At 39.7% G+C, this 18,307-nt stretch overlaps 1 protein-coding gene across 1 annotated transcript in view; it reads right to left on the bottom strand.

Annotated features, from left to right (window-relative positions):
* Positions 1–556: 556 nt before the first annotated feature.
* LOC139130802 (juvenile hormone acid O-methyltransferase-like) overlaps positions 557–18,307 on the bottom strand; it is a 69,197-nt gene continuing 51,446 nt past the window's right edge. The window contains exons 6-7 of the transcript XR_011551984.1: positions 17,182–17,401; positions 557–4,509 (exon numbers count right to left, since the gene is read on the bottom strand). The gene's annotated coding sequence lies outside the window, so the exon portion shown is untranslated. The remainder of the gene's footprint in view (positions 4,510–17,181; positions 17,402–18,307) is intronic.

The following is an 18,307-nucleotide window of genomic DNA, read 5'->3' as shown; positions in this document are numbered from 1 at the left end:
CTCATACGTTAAATTATCAGGGCCATCTGCCTTACCACGTTTTAGTTTCCCTATAGCACGCGTGATTTCATCAGATGACAAGGGTTTACAAAGAATGGTGTCAGTATTACGTTGGCTGTCGTTAACCAATTTACGAATTTCGCTATCGATCTGGTATTTAAAACGAGCTGAGAATACTTCATCTTCAGACGGTTCATAAAGTTGCTTGAAGTGGTGTGCGAATGCATTTACAACACAGTCGGGATCAGAGATTTTCACGCCATTAACTTTCAGAACTGGGAAAGCGTCAGATTTGTTTTTTCTGCGAAGGTTGATGCTACGCCAAAAGAGAGACTGATCAAGTTCTAAACAGTTTTCAATAAAGTCATACTTTTCCCTTTCAGCTTGGCGTTGTCGTTTTCTTAATTCTCTCCTAAATTCACGTTTAGAATCTTTGTACTTGCGAAAGGGTTCATGTTGTAGGCCACGAGGTCTCCCTGCTTGAATCCACTTATTTCTAAGCTCCCAAGCTTGTTTGTGAAATTGTTTGATATCCTTCCAATAGGGCTTCAAATAGGTTTAAACGAGAAGCTGGAATACATTGCTGTGCAGTATCGCTCATAACATTGACCAGTTTATCTGTGAAGCGATCAATGTCGGGGGGGGGGGACAAGAAAGCATCTCTCTGTTAGCTGTGTTAAGGGCAAGCCGATCTAAATTTTCAGAGAGCGACTTGGTATATGAATCTTTAATACGGTCAGGGTCGAGTTTCGACCAAGCCAGACGTGTTTTATGTGAAATAATGGGCTGACTGTGCGAAATTTGCAGAGTTAAGTTGCATAGAATAGGAAAGTGGTCTGAAAGGTTTAAAGCAGAGTCATCGAGAACTCGGCATGACTTTATCCCTTCTGCAAGATTTGACGGTACAAGTATACAGTCTATTGTTGACATACTCTGTCCACTGAACGACCAAAATGATTCTATCGGACCTGTGCAAACATTCAGTAAATTTGTTGGCAGAAGATCGCATGAAGTAACAAACTGTTGAAGAGCTTTATCTCGTGTTGAAGTTGGAAGACCAGGGCGGCGAGGCCCGAATAAATTTGCAGTGAAGTCGCCAAGAAAAATAAATGACGTCACCATCAGGCGAGTACGTTGAATAGAGGTCATCTAGAAAGGTAATGTAATCTATATAATCATCAACTGCATAATTAACAGTTGGCAAGTAAACAGCAAAAATAAAAGCACATTTAGCAGGCGCGTAATCAATTTTGATGCAAATAACTCGGTCATCACCCAGATCTAAAAAGTCAACACATGAAAGTAAGGTTTTTCTTACGAGGAAGGCAACTCCCCCTTGTCCCCGAAGAGAAACAATATTGCGTTGTCTTCCAACGCTCTATCAACAACACCAAATGAGGTGAAGTTGAGGTCGATAGAATTTAGAAAATTAATTGAATGCGGAACAACCAATGCTCACTTATAGCTAGAATATCAATGTTGTGAAGCATTGTCGTCAAGTATGGAACAGTAGACATCACCCCACAAACATTCCAACAGCCAACCCGTAATGTGTTACATTCAGAATGAGAATGCATTAAAGATGAAAAACAGAGTATAGCAAACGCAAAGGTAAGATAACTAGTCATCTGTGCTTTGAATGTTAGGTTGTTGTCCTGCTTGTGTATTTTGATTTCGTCTAAAACTCGAATGTTCTGAAAATTTTTGTTCTCCCAACCACCTTCTGCAAAATACATTGCGGGGCCAAAGTTTGTGGTAAGGAGAGCATCTACATACTTTAAACGTACATTAATCTTAGCCGCCACGGCTCCTATACGTTTGCTAGCAATAATTCTTACCATCATAAATTCGATATTGTGTTTCTTTAAATGATTCTCAATTTGCTCACGGGAGGTGCCGGCTTTGATGCTGCCAACGTACATTCTCTGTGTTCGAGGCCTTTGAGAAATACCTTCAAAACCAAAGTCAGTGTCACTACGAGAGTTAGCAATTGCTGAGTGATATGGATAATTACCAGATTGCAATTTCTCTGGGATCGGCTCCTGCGTCAACTGCGCTGTATCAAGTGCGGGCTGCAGATTTTCAAATACATCAGATGTAGCGGCTGAAGTCGATATCACGGATGGAGTTGTAACTCGTCGTGTTACAACACTTGAAATGCTTGACTGTTCTCCAGTCTTTTGTGGCAACGTGGTTTTTTGTTCCAAATACCTGAAATAGACTTTGGGTCTTCGGAATGCGTATCTCGTTCTCTTGTATTAATTCGAGGCACTGTATTGGTAGAAACTGGTTCATCCTGGACAAGCACACTGTCATCTTCATTATCGTAGTTTTATCTGGCAACTCATAATTCTTACCATGCTCGCAGGTCAAAGCGACGTCACGATAGGATGGCTTGGGAAATGGCACTGTATGATTGGTATTTCGCGCGGTGAATACATGTTGACCAGAAGGGCGTTTATTCATTTTCTTTTCGAGGATATTCGGATATTCAGCTTTGACAACAGTTGACCATTCCTGTCGGATTGGTTCTCCAAATTAGACAGTATCCCCTTTACTTGCTGATTCAAGAGTTTTAACTGAGATTTCGAATTGGCTTCAAAAGCCACAGTTTCACTTCGTACTGCATCTACAGTTTTCACAAACTGTTGATTTCGTGTTCTCCAAATCTGCAATAGTTTTAGAGGATGACTTTTTAAGAATTTCTATTTCTTTGCGCAGACTACTACGTCAGATTCATGTTCCTCTTTCATGGCAAGGATATCAGCCATTATGGATGCCACGTTGTCTTTCAAAGACATGTCCGTGTGGTTCGCGATGGTATTTTGAAGTTCGACATCCTCTTCATTTTCATCGAGCAGAATATAGGAGATTCATAGTGTGACTGTTAGAGAAGTATCCTTGCTTCAACAGCGGTGTAATAATTGAAGGATTTTTTTCGTCAATAAACCTGCAAAGTTCATAGCAGTCTTCCAACAGCTTTTCACCAACTGATGCTCTCGCGTTTCTACGATTTAGTCTGCGCGCCAAAACACCATCTGGACAGACAGGTATTTGCTTCGCTAACTTGAAAAGTTCATTATGTAATCGATGGATTTCATTAATGTCATCATTTGTTTTTGAACGTATTTCAGCAATCCAGTTATCTCTTGGCAATTTATCAAATTTTTCAAGTGAGATTTTCGTATACGGTGTCTCATGCCTGTCTTGATTCAATGCCATAACATGTTCGTCGTCTCGATCTTCGTCTGACAAAGAATCAGAATCTCCACTCACCGCAATATGCCCAGCCTTGTCAGGAATTGTGATGCAAATGAATGCAGTTACCATTCATGAAGCTTGGGTCTCGAACTTAGTCGAAAATGTTCAAAAAAAAATCTTTGAGCTGACATGAAATCTCCATAAAGAGGAGATGGTCCGTACCTCTAACACTTCACAGTGCCTTCAGCAAAAAGGGTAGACTGCAGAAAGTTATTACAGGCAGGTAGGGAGGAAAACCATGGAGCGAATAGAACACGCTTGCACGAAGTTCACACATGTATGCAATCATATTTACCTAATCAATTAATATTAGGCACTCGGGGTACAATGCATGTCATCAAAGGTGTCAGTGCAAAAATTGTCCAGAAATCTGTCAGTTTTTTGCTTCGAACTTTTTTATCTCCACAGCAATGTATCATGTATAATTTACACGCCGACAAAGTTTTTTTCAAATCTGATGTAGTAAATAGAGCGTTCAATTGTTGACCACTGATTTTGAAATATCGTCAGCTCCATCAACGACACCAATGTTCCATTTATGCATTGGTCAAAGTGAGAAAATATGAGTAAAAGCATGTATGGTATTTTCCCCTTTCCAAACACCGAAGACTTTTTTCCGGTTGTGGGCTAGTGATAAAGATACGATTACCACAATACATGTGTTTGCGAAGCCTCTTGCTAGGAGACTATTTGTCAATGAACCATGGGCAATCATCAAGCGCGAAGCCCATGTATTCCAAAAATAATTGGTCCATAATTATATATTATAATACATCTAGACCTTCATCAAGAAAGATAGAATTTTCAAATTGTCAGAATATTGCTCGATAGCGGCACAAGAAATTAAAACCGGTGCAGAGTGCCCAAAAAGTGATTAAGTTCGGTTCCGTCAACGGGCACGTATCTTCATTTCTCTGGTGCCCCATCCATGGTTTGCAGTATTATCGTAAAAATCTCATGATACTATCTCCTACAATATTGGGACTCATGGATGATCGTTTATAAATAAATTCACTGGACACTAAGTCGCAAAGTACAAGTTAAGGCTTTCAGTTCTAAAATGACTTTACTGCTGAATGGAAAGCTATCAATGTGGACTATTCATATGTTACCTTTTGCCTCTTCATATTTGATCGGATACCGGGCAATTTTCTGTGTACATTCGATATCCTTAAAACCAATACTAGTCAGCATTTGTTTGTAATCATCAATACTTCCCTTGAAAGGGTAGTAGGCAGGCTCATAACCCTATAAAATTAAGCAAAACAAACGTATGTGAATGCTTGTGCGTGTGTGCAAACAAACCCGTGCTATTATTTTGCCATATAATATCATGTAAATCCAAATCATACGGCGTGAATTGGAAGTAGAGGCCTGGAAGATCGCATTCAACTCTCGCGCTTTGCAGAAGGTAATCAGGTTGCGTTTTTAAATGCAATGCTGCAATCAACATTGAGTTGCAGTTGTAAGCCTCTTCCTTGCCGATTAACGACTTTTGAACGCGATCTCATGGCAGTACTAGCTCAAATGTAGTGAGGCGATTAGCAGCTAATGAAAACGGCAAAGATTGAAACGTCAAAATATCTACATCTGACTTAATCATTGGACATTTATCGAATCCATCAACTCGTGGCGATAAACGTGCCATGTGGCCCAAGTATCACTGGTTTTGGACAGGATTTTCACTAACAAGAACGTAAAATGTATTCATTAAATCGTCATCTGTCAAAATACATGCCTTTTTGCATCAATATCGCTCTTTGTGCATTTTGTGCATGATAAAACAACAGAAAAAAGTAAAAAAATAAAGCTATTGCCAAGTGCTGATGAACTCAGTAAACCCACTGTTGAACAACAAAGGTCTCTCCATTGAACTTCAACTTTTATAGCCTCAGTACCAGTGTCCCGAAATATTTCCAACAATGGTCAAGCAACAACCTTTCAAGGTCTCCAACAGTCTACCAACACTTATGAAATTTGATCCGAAGGTATTTGCCTAATTTACAAGTCAAGTCAACTTGAGTATAGCTAAAGTTGGCCTTCTCTGATTTTTCAAATCACAGTTACTTGTCCTTAGTATTGTTGCGCTCGTAGTTAGGGGAATTACGAGTTGAGAGGTACCAGTCTGGATCGTAATGCTTTCAGTAACTGAAGCCGACACACCAAGATGTAGATTTAACACAACCTTGTACTTTATTGCAAGATGGCGACCGTGTCGTTCACTGTCAACGGTCTGATCTCAAGTCTCCGTCTAAACTCTCTACAAAGTTAAATACATCTTCAAACTTACATAATTACAAAAGTTATCACGTGGTAATTTTCCCGCCAGTCTTTGATTGTTTCTTAAGATTAAATAAGATCACACCATGGAATATCCCATTCTCGATTGTTCTCAATGAAATCTTAACCAATAATTAATTAAACTATCACACTATCTCTTATCTGCTTCTCGTACGATCTGAGTCAATGAACTTCACACGCCTTGGCCACGTGAGGGACGCTTCAAGATACAATCTCTACAGGGAGGGGCGTTACACTCTCCCACCTTTTTTATAACCAGCGTCCTCGCTGGTCAAAACGAGTGACGAAGCATGGCGATAGCTGACAATTGCAATCTACTTAAAATAAGAAAAATACATTAATCGTAAGGCAGTGTGGTTAAAATACGCATAAATCACATATTTTACAAGTTAGCATAAAGTCATTATTCGTGCACCTACAAAATTACAGACTAACATTAACGCATCTAAAATACTTACAGAAATACTAATAAAATCACTAAAATACATCCAACTACAAACTCAAAGTTCAACTATTCTACATAAAATACAGGAAATCGACGAAAATCATTCGTAACATGTATCAATGATAATTTTTTTTTAATTTGTGTGAAAGGGTGGGTTAGCTGGAAGGGGTGGACATTGAGAAGGATGACGTAATTTTGCTTGGTGTATTCTGATATCACGGTCAAAGGTTCAGGGTAACCATAGTAACGACCGTTAGGCATCACTAGACTGTAGCAAATAGCAACTCCTGTGCCAATATTCGGGGCTCTTTCTATCTCCAAAAATCTTCATAAAACATAAAACAACAAAACATCAACACAAAACCTCCTCAACAACGTCAAAAACTCCAAAAAACGCGATAAACCTCACTATCGCTCTATCTCCAAAAACTCAATTCCTCAGGCCATCGGTCAAAACTAAGGACCATTGTATCACTTACGGATCACTAGCACTGGCATTCCTAGCCAACTGAGGGGAGATACACAACAAAACATCCAAAACTCCTTACACTTACTTCTTCAACAACAACATAACTTCAACTTCATCAAAACAAAACAAAACAACACTTCAAAAAGAAAGACGACTCGTTTACGTACAAGTCCAGAGTATTATCCTAATAAAAGAGTGGTTTTCAATATACCAGAAAATTCACCAAAAACAAAAAAAATCATGCATGCTTATTTGCGTTGCTGTCGGACCTTATAAGTGGGTTTACCTATAGTGGGGACTGGATTTGACTTCAAACTTTCCAAAGCTGCGTCATTCAGATTCTCCTCCGGTTCCCATGTGTTATGTTTCGCGTCGTATCCATGCCATTTTATCAAATATTCGCGCTTTCCATTTCGATATCTACATTTTTCAATTTTCTCTATACCAAAGTACTTATTCTTATTATTATCATCACACTCATCATCAGTTTGTGATACAGAAAGCTGACTTAATCGTTCTTCAGCGCGCTCACGAATTTTGCGGCGACGTTGTTTGTTTCATTGATTATTATCAGATGACTCAAGGGGCGTTTCACTGGCACTAAAGTAAATGTCGGTATCTGACTCTAAGTGGTAATCTACAGTTGCTGGGTGTGGCATGTTGTGTACGTCGTCGTTTGTCTCACTATCATCAGCGCTGTACTGACTCGATTGTGAATCTAACAGTCGGCGTGGTCTCAGATGGGCGTGTTTCAATCGATTAACGTGAACAACATTTTTGTACGGCTTTACATTTCCTATTGGTTGTAAACGGTAGTTTACTGGGGATACTTGTGCGCTGATTGTGTATGGGCCTCATAGGGATGGGCGAACTTTGGACTTTTTCCGACTGCCACTGCTGGATAGTGTAAATAGACTGTATTGCCTACTTTAAACTTGACAATCTTGCCCAATTTTCTGTCGTGTCTTTCCTTCATAACATTTTGCGCTCTGTGTATGTTTTCTTTGGCTAACCAACCGCTATGTTTCGTTTCTGCGCAATGTCTTTCAAAAGGAAATCTATATTTCTTGATCTTGACTGTTGTGGTGAGATTTCTACATCCACCGGAAGTTTCGCTTCATATCCGAACATTGCCATGAAAGGACTGACACCAGTCGTCTCATGCGGACTTGATCGATACGCAAACATCACGGAAGCTAATATTGATCCCAATCATCTTCTCTTCAGACACATACATAGACAACATACTCAGAAGACTCTGATTCATACGTTCCATGGCTCCATTTGAGCTCGGGTGATAAGGACTGGTAAAACGTTTTGTAATTTCAAAATAACGACAAACTTCTTTAACAATTTGTGACGTAAATGCTGGTCCTTGATCTGAGATTAAAATACTGGGGAAACCGAACATACAAAGGATTTGCTCAAACATAATCTTAGCAACTGTCTCAGCCTTCATATCAGGGGTTGCAAATGCCCAACTAAATTTCGTCAAATATTCCGTAAACAACAAAACGTACTTATTGCCTTGTTTTGTTTCTTTCAAGGGACCTAGAAAATCAACTCCAACTCGTTGCATAACTGAGGACACGGGGATGGGGAGCAAAGGGGCTTTACCTCGAGGACCGCGCTTACGCGAGTGACATACGGATAGTTTTCAATCGTATTAGACATTTCACACATGAATGTACGTAATCAGTAACATCCTTGATCATTGTTTTCCAGAAATAACGCAATCTTATAGTCTCCAAAGTATGGCGTACGCTTGATGACCAGCTGTAATATCATCATGCAATCTCTGAAGGATATAAAGTTGCAATGATTGGGGAACCACAACCTGTCTAATGCATTTCTCTTTATTTGCAGCCTTACCTGTCGCATTCCAGTAATGATATAACACACCGTCAATGATTGCATAGTTATCACTATCACATGTCACGTATCGCGCCAATTATCATCATTCGGTAATTCGCCTTTCTCGATAAAATTAAACCAATGTTTTAACTGACTATCTTTTCTCTGCAAATTCTTAATCCGTGTCAACGCCTCATCTTCCTCTACTATTTGATCAGTACTACTCGAGTCACGGCGACTAATCTCTAGATTGCCATCGTCAACGTCATCACTAGATTGTAATTCCGTGCCTGTTTTAGATTCAGTCTCCGTATACAATTGTCGTACATCCGTTACAACATCATCATCGGAGGGGATACCTATTTTATTTACTGGGACCACCGATTCGCTACTTTGAATTTCCGTAGACATACCTGTATCATTACCTTCATTTGATTTTGTCGCGTCGAAATCAATATCTACTTCCGATTTCTCATCATCAATAAAATCTCTACCACTGAAATCGGAACTATTGTCACAAACTTCCGAGTATTTCCTATGAGACAATCCGTCCGCATGCGCAATAGACTTCCCATGTTTATGAACAATTTCAAAATCATAACCCTGTACTTTAAGTATCCAACGAGCGATTCTACCTGAAGATTTCCTAATTCTGAACAAATATGGGAGATATGCGTGATCTGTAATAATTTGAAATTTCGTTGAACGTAAGTAAGGGTCGCATTGGGCCAGACCATGTATAACCGCGATAGCCTCTCTCTCTGTAGTTGTGTATCGCTGTTGCGCTGCGCTGAGGGAACGCCCACCATAAACGATAGGTCTCTCTACTCCGTCTTGCTCTTGTGTCAATACAAAACCAACGCTATAGGCCGATGCATCTGTGTATAATTTGAAAGGTTCGCCGAAACGTGGAAATCCTAGAACTGGGGCAGTAATAAGGGCTTGTTTAAGAGTATCAAACGCTTCCTGACACTTATCATTCCAATAAAATTTAACCTCCTTCTTCAACAATTTATAAAGGGGACCAGCAATCTTTGCAAAATCTTTGATAAAACGACGATAAAAGCCAACACATCCTAAAAATGCACGTAATTCGGAAACATTCCTGGGGACAGGGAAATCTCGAACAGCACTCACCTTTTTCGAATCAACAGAAATTCCATCTTTGTCGAGAATATGACCAAGAAATTTCACCTGTTTCTTACCAAAAGAACACTTCTGAGGACGAAGTTTCAATCCAGCCTCACGGAGGCGAGACAAAACCGCGTCGAGATGTTGTAAGTGTTCTTCAAACGTCCTTGAGAAGACAATCAAATCATCAATATACACCAACACATAATGCCATAACATATTCCTGAAAATAAACTGCATAGTACGTTGAAAAGAATTAGCTGAATTTCTCATACCTTGGGAAGTCGATTAAATTCATACAAACCATCATGACAGACAAAGGCCGTTTTGTGGGTGTCTCGTTCGTCAATGGCAATTTGCCAAAAACCGGACATCATGTCTAAAGTCGAAAAGTACTGGGGATTTTGATCACCGATCATTTCAAGAGACTCTGTAAGGTTTGGGATAGGAAATACATTCGGTTTAGTAAGAGAATTTACTCGTCTATAATCTAAACAGAATCTATATTCGTTCGATGATGATGATTTCTTGACGAGCACGACCGGGGAAGAGAACTGAGAAGTGCTTGGGGAAATTATACCTTGGGCCAGCAAATTATCAACTTCCTTCTCAATGACCTTGCGCTTTTCTGGGTCAACTCTATAGGGCGGCATTTTAACAGGTTGAGCCCCCGGGACTAATTCAATTCTATGCTTTATGACATCACAGTAACCCAACTTCTTATCATCACCAACAAATGCTTGTCGATTTTTCCATAATATTTCTTGCAAACTCTTTCTTTGTTGATCACTCAAAAATGAATCACTAAAATCAAACTGACTCAGAAATCGTTGACGGGCGGTTTCATTTACTTGCTCATTCACATTCGTACCAACATCAATATCCAAATTATGAACAGTGGCACCCCCGGGAAGAAAACGGATAACCCCAGTTTTGTCCCCTTTCTTATGTATACATCCCTTTCGGTCGTATTAACTAATCTTACCGGAACTTCGTTCGTCTTTGTCATCGATAAAACACGTGCTGCCACGACTCTCAAATGGCTCAAAGTTTTGGTGTTTTCTGTATGTCCCAGAATTCCATCGGGCATATGACCATTAAATTTACCGGAAATTTCTAATTCTGATCGAGGTGGAACAGTGAAGCCCTCGGTAGCCTTGACAACCAAAGCCGAACGAAGCTTTAATCTCTTACTAGCAATATCAATTACAGCTCTATACTTTGTAAGAAAATCAACACCAATAATTAACTTTTGTTTCAAATTTTCAACTAAATGAATCGACATCATAACTTTCTTACCAGCAATATTAACACGTGCATTTACAACACCCTTAATTGCAATTTAACGATCATCTGCTAATTTGATTGCGTTGTAATTTGACTTGTGAATTCTTTGATTATGCAGTTTGGGAATTCAGATAACAAACTCACTGGAGCAACCGTAATGGCAGCACCTGTATCAACAATTGCTGGGACACTCTGATTCGTTATACTTACATTGATAACACTAATACCTTGTACACAATTATCATCAATATTCAAATTACACACGCTCTTAACATTAGCAAATATCCCCTTATCTGGCCATTCACAGGTACCATCCCCTTGATTTCCCAAGATTTCCTCTGGCTGTGAGTTAAACCAACGCTCAGCCTCATCAGTCAGTAGCAAACCAAAGACATCACGAATATTGTTTGGCTGTAATTGTCTCAAGTGCACGTACAGTTTAAACTTCCTCATCCATTTTTGAGGGCAGTCGCTCTCTCGCCCAGTGTACCTAGGAGGCATGATATTTGCACTAATAGTCAAATTGTCAACGTGCCTACCTAGAGCATCAATTTCGGCTTGTCGGGCTTCTTGCCCTCGGTCTCGCAAACCCTGCACCTGTTGAAGTATCTCTCCGATGCGCTGCTGGAGGTTGTCATATCGCTCATCCTGCTGCTGGTTCAGTGGTACAGCTACTGGTATATCTGCTTGTTCTGCCATGTCTGGTTCTTGTCGCCTGATGATTCTACCAGATCTAAGAATCATATATTCGTCCTGCTTCAGTATACCCGGATTCTCCACCAAATTGTTGCGCTCGTAGTTAGGGGAATTACGAGTTGAGAGGTACCAGTCTGGATCGTAATGCTTTCAGTAACTGAAGCCGACACACCAAGATGTAGATTTAACACAACCTTGTACTTTATTGCAAGATGGCGACCGTGTCGTTCACTGTCAACGGTCTGATCTCAAGTCTCAGTCTAAACTCTCTACAAAGTTAAATACATCTTCAAACTTACATAATTACAAAAGTTATCACGTGGTAATTTTCCCGCCAGTCTTTGATTGTTTCTTAAGATTAAATAAGATCACACCATGGAATATCCCATTCTCGATTGTTCTCAATGAAATCTTAACCAATAATTAATTAAACTATCACACTATCTCTTATCTGCTTCTCGTACGATCTGAGTCAATGAACTTCACACGCCTTGGCCACGTGAGGGACGCTTCAAGATACAATCTCTACAGGGAGGGGCGTTACAGTATGGCATATCATCACTTTTATTTATTCTTTATATTTTACAAGTCCGATAATCGACATGTAAATGAGTGGCTAATTTTATTAAAGGGCCAGTATTGCTAACTTTTGATGATTCTTTTTCTTATTTGTATTCATTATGTCACAGCAACTTCTTATTCTCCCCCAAAAAGAATGTTGAAACACCTACTATTTGGCTTATCAACATAGCGTCTATATGTGTGAAATACATTGTTATTGTTCAACACTTTATTCTAGTCCAGACCAGAATTCACTTTTTTCAACAACTGCAATGCAGTTTACACATGCACTGGCTGAGTTGCCCAGCTGACTACTGTGCATCTCAACGTGCCTTTGAGAGTAGAACAATAAATTATTGTTGACATTCAAGACGAAATGGTGAAAATTATCAAAAGTTAATCTTTACAGTCCTGATACGGCTTTGCGGCCCGAGGTCGTACGGCGGAAGGGCCCAAGCGTGCGAGGGCCCGTACGCCGTACGACCAAGGGCCGCAAAAGCCGTATCAGGGCCGTAAAGGTTTTATCATATACCTTATGGAATGATAAATATGTAGTTTACATAATATTCAACATTGTTTTGGAGATAAAAATGCGTGCGATATCAAAATTCATCGCCATTTGTGTCAGTTTTTCATAAATACGATGGCCGCTTTCCGTCGCGGATTGACATACATAATGACGTCATTTGTTTACCTGCAGAATTCTAGAATGCGCAAAGCAATATGCGTACTATTACGTGACCAACAGAGATCAAGGCTGAAATCGAGGTGTAAGAAGGACAAAAGTGTGATGTCAGTTTCTTGTAATTTATACTGAACAGGCACGCACTTAGTACCAGTGTTCGAAATAACGCCTGTCCGGCAGTCCGAGACTGGCTATTTTTCCACCGGACTGGTAAAATAAAAAAGTTACCAGTCCGTCGGACAGGCAGAATTCAGCGTGGGGTCGACAATTAACCTTTGGCGATCATACTTCATAGACCGTGATGTGACACTGGCCGTCCTAGATAGCGCCACCAGCGGTATCTTTTGGCTCCTCCTCATTCATGTATTGCAAGTAAGGAACACGCCGATTCGACAGAGTGACGCATGACCTTGATAATCAACCAATCATAGTAGATTTTGCATGAGTTTCAAAGTACTGAGTCAATCAACAATAACACGGAATTGTGCGGTGGTGGGTTTTGAAGAATTATGCTCCGCAATTCTCGACCTACAAACTCTCTCGGCTAAACGAAGAACACTGGAGGAAACCTTACGGGCAAACAGGGAGTATGATGCCACTAAACATAAGAGAACAACTGTTCAGGCATGGAATATTGAATTAAAAGATTGGTTAGTCACCGACGATAGTGCCCGCGAGCAGAAGTTGCACTGCAAATTATGCAGAACTGTGTACACGCCCATTGCCTAAAAACAACAACATGCTGGCAAGTACAAAAAATACTCGAATGGTTCATTCGTGAGAGGCTCTACAGATCTCAGACACAAAACTCTGAAAACACATGAAACTTCAGAGGGTCATAATATGCCATGCAATATCATAGGGGTTTCGATCTCCGATGATGACGATGATGATGATGATTAAATATTTGAAAATGAAAGAAATAAAAATATATTTGGACTCAGTAAATTTGTTGTCGTTGTTATTGTTGTTGTTGATAGTATTTGCAGAAAAGAACAAAGTATGCGCTGCAAATTCAATACAGCCAAACTATACACATGCACTGCGATTTGTGCAAAATTCAATACAGCCTTTATACTATATACACATGCGCTCCAAATTCAGTACAGCTGTATTGAATTTGGAGCGCATGTGTATAGCATGGAGGTAGCTTACCTCCATGTGTACAGTGAGGCTGTATTGAATTTTGCAGCACATAATTTGTCCTTTTCTGCAAATACTATCAACTACAACAACAACAATAACAACAACAACAACAACTTTACTGAGTCCAACTATATTTTTATTTTTCTTCATTTTTAAATGTTTAATCATCATCATCGTCATCATAGGAGATCGAATCCCCTATGGCAATATATGCAAAAAATATACAAAAATGCTGCTCCAGGTGACTCAGTAGCGTAAAGGACACTGCAGTCGATGAACACTGCAACTTTTGATAAGCTGTGAAACTATTCAGAAACGCTCATGCTCATGCATAACTGTGTACATTTTGTACCTGTTTTCTCCCAGACTCATGACTTTAAATATATGATTGTATTCTGTTATACATGGAAACTGACAGTACGCATTGTGAATACAAGTAAAGTACTCACGTATTGTGCAGTATATGTACCTTGCAATTTATGTCGTTTACAAATAAAGGTTATTTAAAGAGAAAGATGATTCCATCCCATCTTCATTTGTTCACAGACAAGGTAATAGCCTATTACAGTATGGGTAACTCTTAGGTGTACTTGATTACTTTTAATTGCAAGGCATAATATCAGGACTGGGAAGTTTTTGGCAGGACAGGCAACTTTTTAAAGTTACCAGTCCTGTTGACTGGTTGATATTTTCCACGAATTTCGAACACTGCTTAGTACACACAGGATTTCACTAGAATTTAGAAATAAAAGCCGATGTTACCGGCGCGGCTCCACTGTCGCCACGCGCAACTACGATCTGAGCGAGCAGACGTTTTCCAAATCTCGCGCTGGCTTTGTGTACGAAAGGAACGTTTGCGTATAGCAACGCGCGTAGTAACCAGAATCGAGATAGTGCAGAAATGCACGCGATTGCCCATATTTGGGCATCGGCCGGGCGTGATACGTAAAAAATGCATGGATCTGAGGGCGCTTTCCCCCATAGCTTTACACAGGCACGTGAATGTAGGTATATGATAATAGCATTTCTAGCCCTTTAATCCGCGGTCTGCCTTAATGTTATTTTGATGCACATTATTATGTATATTATAATCGACACATTCACCACTTTTGACCTGTTTTGGTACTGGCGTTCTTAAAATACATAAAAACATGTAGCTGCAAACAAGGTATTACCTTCAGGAAAGTTTCCCACTTTGACTCGTGTAGTTGCTGAGAACTGTGAACGTGTCATTTACGACAGGATTATCCTGCCCCGTATTCATGAAACACTGACCACCTGGTTTCAAACTCTGGTATATACCTTCCAAGGCAGTCTTGGAATCCTTCATCAAGTGTAAGACAAGGTGTGTGACGGCTTTGTCAAACGAATTTCTGTACTCTTCATATGTGGACAGCTTTGTAGCATCACCGAATTTGTAGGTTATGTTCTCAGCTTGGAGATTTCCTTGGCTTCTTCGATCATCTCAGGGGAGATGTCAAAGGCTTTATATAAAAATCCAGATAGACAGTTTGACAGTCAGTTAGATAGATCAGATAGATAGATAGATAGATAGATAGATAGATAGTAGATAGATAGATAGATAAGGGGTATGGATAAATATGCAGATAGGTAAGCAGCAGACAGGAAGGCAGGCAGTTAGTGGGTTTGGTAGGTAGGAAGGTAGCCTACTAGGTTAATACACATATCCATTAACACAGATACATAGAGACATACAGACCTGCCTACCTACCTACTTACATAAACACATACATGCGTGAGTACACTATCCACATGGACGAGTAAAATCACACGGCGTTATTATTAAGGTCACGTAAAACAATAAATAAAAGAAAAGCAACAGGATTACTTTGTGCTCTATCACATTTGCTTAAATTTATTTGTGGCTAAACACGTAGCCACTGTTTTGATAAGTGTTTCTTGAAAACATATTTTTGTCGTCCACGCTAGTGACCTTTACCGCTCAATTCAACATGCATTTTTATATACTAACTTTTGGTCACTCCCAGTCAGTAGGGTTGCAACAAGGGGTCTTAAAACCATTCCCGTGCCACGGCTGTGTGAATACTAGTTTCCATACAAAGTGAAATATCTACATGGATTCTTCTAGTAGAATGCACAAAAAATACATTTTTGTACCTAAAAATGGATATGATTATCACGATATTCATCTCCTTATAATTATAGGGACATTAGCTGTAACTTTTGACTAATTTTTCACTTCTCTGTTCAATTTTTCAACTACAGAATCTTACTATAATCCGATCATCATGACCAATGCCCAGTGTCCTGCTTGCCAACACAGCCTGTGTATGTGAAATGATAATCTTTACGGCCCAGATAGGGGTTTTGCGGACCGAGGTTGTACAGCGGAAGGGCCCGAGCGTGCGAGGGCCCGTACGCCGTACGACCGAGGTCCGCAAACCCGTATCTGGGCCGTAAAGTTTTATCATATACCTTATTGAACGGTTGTGATATGTTTCAGTATTTATCAATAAAATTTTGTTAAAGTTATGGGCGTAAATTAAAAAAAACATGAGCCACGCAACTTTGCGGATTAATATGTACTATGTTGTCATTTGTTCTGTTGTGGAACGCGTCGCGAGCTTGTTCTATGCGAACGCCAATGTCACTACAGAATGAGCACAGATGAGTAGTTGATCCTGCTCGTTAAAATACACTTTCTCAGCAAAACATTGAAAGGAGACTATCAAGCACTTGTTTTAAACCAATTTTGATCGGAATAAGATTCGAACTGTCTACAATTTGCTTCAAAACTACGAGCGAAGCGCCGAGAAACGGGTTCGAATCTCGCGCTGACGTGCTTTCGAATGGAATGTACGTGGATAGCAACGCGCGTAGCAACGACTACGAAATAGTTCGAAAATGCGCGCACACTACCTTATTTGGGCAAAGTGTGCCTGGGCGTGATACGGCAACTTATTACACACCTGTAAGAGCGCCTTTTCCCATAGGTTTACATGGATACATGAATCTAGGTATATGATAACCATTGTTATTGTTGATAAATGTATTCTAGTCCGGACCTGAATACAAAATTTAAACAATAACAATGCAGATTACTCTCACATCAGGTATATTTATAAGCTGAATATTAGGAATTTCTCCATGATTCAGGGATACAAACCAGAACTGCAGATGATACACAGAACAAAAAAAATTAAAAAATGACGAAAGTTACAGCTAAAGAATCTTTAAGGTACAATTTGTAATTGATTACACAAACCCTGCTATAGCTCAGTGTGACCCAATCTACTTCACATCTCTTATGTAAACATCGATTATTTTGTCGATGAAAAACCCAAGATCAATATTCAATTTTACCTGTTACTCTTCCGACACGCTTCGACAAAAGTATTGTGAGTGCGCCTAACTCACAACCAACGTCTACCAAATCATCAGACAGATCCAATGGCAGCAAATTAGAGATTTTTCCACATAACGCACGGCATCTTTACTTGTCCTAGGAGAATACGTCTTCAACAAGTTAAATTCATCGTGTCAGTCGCATGTCCGTGATGCCACGTAACTTGGTGTCTTCTGTCTGAATTGCCAGTAATAAACAGGGAAAGCGAAGAAACACGAAAAAACCGATCAAAACTCCAAGGGTGTTTAAATTGACGGGTATTAAGATAAACAACGTCTCCAATAATAAACCATCCATAACTTGATCTAACAGTTGTACGCACCACAATTATTATCAAGAGTTACTAAAATAATAAGTGGTACTACTCCGCCGTTTATTGAAATGATTTATCGTTTATTTATTTGTCTATCCGGTAACTCAAGCAAATTTTACATAACTTGCAAAAACGATTGATAAAATTTGTCATCAACAACACAAACAACTACTTAAAAGCATAAAATGGAAATGTTAAAAGAGCAAAACAAAGGGAAGGAGGCTGCAAACCAGCAAACTGAATTGGGAGATGGATTTCTTTTACAAGGCTTACACAATGCGCCTAATGGAACTCTACGTTTTCTTTGCCGACCGATTTACTGCAATTATTATAAGTTACAGTTTGTTATTATTCACGTCTGGATGGCGATACATTTGGCTCCTACTTAAAAACATATTCATAATTGGAAAACCTGCCGTAAAACGCTATGAACATTTTACCGACACAGCACTCTCGTAGACTAGCCGTCAACCAGCGGTGAGAGTGTTCGAAACTATGTATTCAAAGCACATAGAGGCAATTTGTTGAAATCTCATTCGGTTTCGAATTCACAACATACAGCACCAAATCACCTTGCGAAGACAGTCAAAACCGCTCGGCTAAATCATCACAATTAAAAACTACTGGTTCAAGAAGAGAAGCGACGTTGTTACAATTGTCTGACCGATAATTTGAGAAATGTCCTGCCAGAATATAGCCGGAAGACTGGCAGGGCTAAAGGTCACAGCAAGTTTTCTAGGCTTCAAAAGTTGTACTTGTATGTGAAGACT

The sequence above is a fragment of the Ptychodera flava genome, chromosome 4 (assembly GCF_041260155.1).
Source record: "Ptychodera flava strain L36383 chromosome 4, AS_Pfla_20210202, whole genome shotgun sequence".
Classification (NCBI taxonomy): Eukaryota; Metazoa; Hemichordata; class Enteropneusta; family Ptychoderidae; genus Ptychodera; species Ptychodera flava.
Note: the sequence above shows the minus strand (reverse complement) of the source record. Positions and strands in the feature narration are given on the sequence as shown.